The sequence below is a fragment of the Rhagoletis pomonella genome, unplaced genomic scaffold, assembly GCF_013731165.1.
Source record: "Rhagoletis pomonella isolate Grant_MI unplaced genomic scaffold, Rhpom_1.0 Rhpom_scaffold_00009, whole genome shotgun sequence".
Lineage (NCBI taxonomy): Eukaryota > Metazoa > Arthropoda > Insecta > Diptera > Tephritidae > Rhagoletis > Rhagoletis pomonella.
The window spans coordinates 24,891,091-24,893,870 of NW_023458563.1; positions in this window are offsets into that span (position 1 = coordinate 24,891,091).

Here is a 2,780-nt window from a genome sequence, read left to right on the forward strand (position 1 = left end):
AATAAACATTTCAAATAAAACGTAATTAAAGTGTTTTCAAACCACATTTATGTTATTTCTTCATCCGGTATTGTAGTTGCTGATGATGAGTCAATTTAGTTGTTATGCTGTTAATTCTGATGATGAAGTTGCTGCTGTTGCTTTCACTCAAATTGTTGTTGTTCATCAATGCTTGAAAGAAATCATATAATTGCTGGTTGTAGAATTCACATAAAGAAGTTTTTCACCAGTTACACTGTGGTAACATAAGCTGATTCATCCAATTCAAATTAGAACGTGCTAGAAGTTTAGTTATTTTTGGATCGATGGTGACGAGAATTCAAATATATATATGCTGGAATACTTATTTTGTGTGCCAACCCAATTTCTCCAAATTTAATTTGAAAGAAAATGCACAGTGCCCAAGATTAAAGATTATATTAAAATATAACTAAATTGTTGCCATCCAATTAACCAAATCCAGTGTTGATGATAGAACTCGATATCTTGTCTCCTGGCAGGATCGCCAATTGTAGTTTTATTTAAATTATTTATTAAAAATTTAAAAACCTTTAGTTTCAAATGTGAAAGACAGAATGAAGAAAATTGTATTTTCAAAAGAACAATATTCCAAAGAACATCATTTAACAATAAACAAGTATTCCAAGTATAAAGTATATACATACATAACATCAAATAAAAACCCCCACAACCACCTACCTCGACTCTCGACCTATGAATGCCGTAATAGGAGCCCAATCACCACCTGGAGAAGAGACGGAGCTTCAACTGCCAAGAGAGACCCGCGTTACCCTGGCTCAATTACGGTCTGGATACTGTAGCCGCCTCAACAGCTAGCTGTCCAGACTCGACCCTAATATCCCCAATGAGTGCCAGGCATGTGGAGAATCACCCCACGACACCAACCACCTCTTTACATGCCAGCTCAATCCGACTCAGCTAACACCCCTCTCCCTCTGGTCCGAACCCATTGAAACAGCTGGTTTCCTCGGCCTCCCGTTAGTTTAGCCTTACGAAAATGATTGAACGTAGACCCGAAAAAAGCGGGGCTTAGTAGTGCCGCTACAACAACAACAACATCCCCGTATCAGAGATCTCAACACGGAGATTCGGCAACTAGTGAACGTACATAAGCGGAGGAAGTGGGAAGAGTATCTGACGCTTGTAACTTCACCTCTGGTGTGAGTAAGCTTTGGACAACCGTGAGGTCACTGTCCAATCCGACGAAGCACACCGACAGGGTTGAAATTTCTCTCGGTGATCATGCATCGATGCGCGAGCTATTTTAGCCGGCAGTTCATACTGCATCCCCCGGTGGACAAAGCCAAGCGTCGAGTGACTAGAAGGCTGCACAAACTGCTAACAACTTGTGCCCGCCTTGCTTTCATTTGTGCTGAAGTTCACGTGGCCCTCGGGAAGGCGAAAGCCTCCAAAGCCATGGGTCCCGACGGAATATGCATGTTGATGATGATACAGCCAGACGATTTATCATCACAATTTTTACTTGCGTCTACAGTATTTTTGCGTAGAATTCCTTTCTGCGTAGGCGGCCTTCGGCCGCGCTTTAGGATTATAACCCTTACCAAATAGAATTCTCCTTTTGGTGTGTACCAACTGGGGATACCGCCCCAGTGATGTAGCCTTGGGAAGGGATGAGGTAACTAGAATTCCCTTTCTGTGTGGTAAACCTGGGGCTGCTGCCCCAGTGATGTCTATTATGGTTACTTGTTACCCTTTTTTAAGGTTTCTAAATTTTTTTAAATAGAGCCGCAGGCAAAAATTTTTAATAAAAAATCGCGCGATTTTTAATTCCAAATTTTCCTTTTTTTAAATATTTTATATTATAAAAACTATCGACGCAGGCGTAAATATTTGCTTTTTTAATATTGTTTATTAAAAAATGCAAAAAATATGGTTTATTATGTATTTTTCGAAGAAAAACATACATTTTTCTTAAACAAAATGGCCATAATTAAAATTTTTTTAGAAGTTTGTTTTTTAAAAAGCACATATTCAAACCTACCCTTATGTTGTGGAGCCCATTATGAAATATACAGTATCGGTCATATCTATAGCACGCCATTTCAAAGTGATATTGTGTGCAACTTATGTTTATTTATTTATTTTTGAGAATTTTCCATTAAAATACAGTTCTTTCTCTAACAAACCTCATGTAAAAACAAGTTTAATAATTTGTAGAAAACTTCAAAAAAGTGCAACAAATTTTCACCCAAATTTCAAACTTTTTTCTCAGAAGTGTTTGAATTTTTCTGAATACACAGTTTTATAGCCCAACCAATTTTAGTCTGAAGTTGCTAAAAGTTACCGTTGATTTTTTAGAATTTTTTTCGCCAAAGGTGTTGCGGATTTCTTCCATATACAAATAAATTGAGTTTATTCATTATATGGAAGCCAATGCGACAAAAAAAATCTAAAAAATTAACGGTAATTCGTAGCCCCTTGAAATTCGCACATTATCAGACTAAAATTGCAGGGGCTAAAAAACTGTGTACTCAAAAAAATTCTAGCACTTCCGAGAAAAAAGTTAGAATTTTAGGTGAAATTTTGTTGCACTTTTTTGAAGTTTTCTACAAATTGTTGAACTTGGGTTTATATGGGGTTTGTTAGAGAAAGAACTGTATTTTAATTGAAAATTCTTAAAAATAAATAAATACACATAAGTGGCACACAATATCACTTTGAAATGGCGTGCTATAGATATGACCGATACTGTAAGTTGAGTATTTTACTATCCGTAATTTTCGAACACGTGGTAGCAC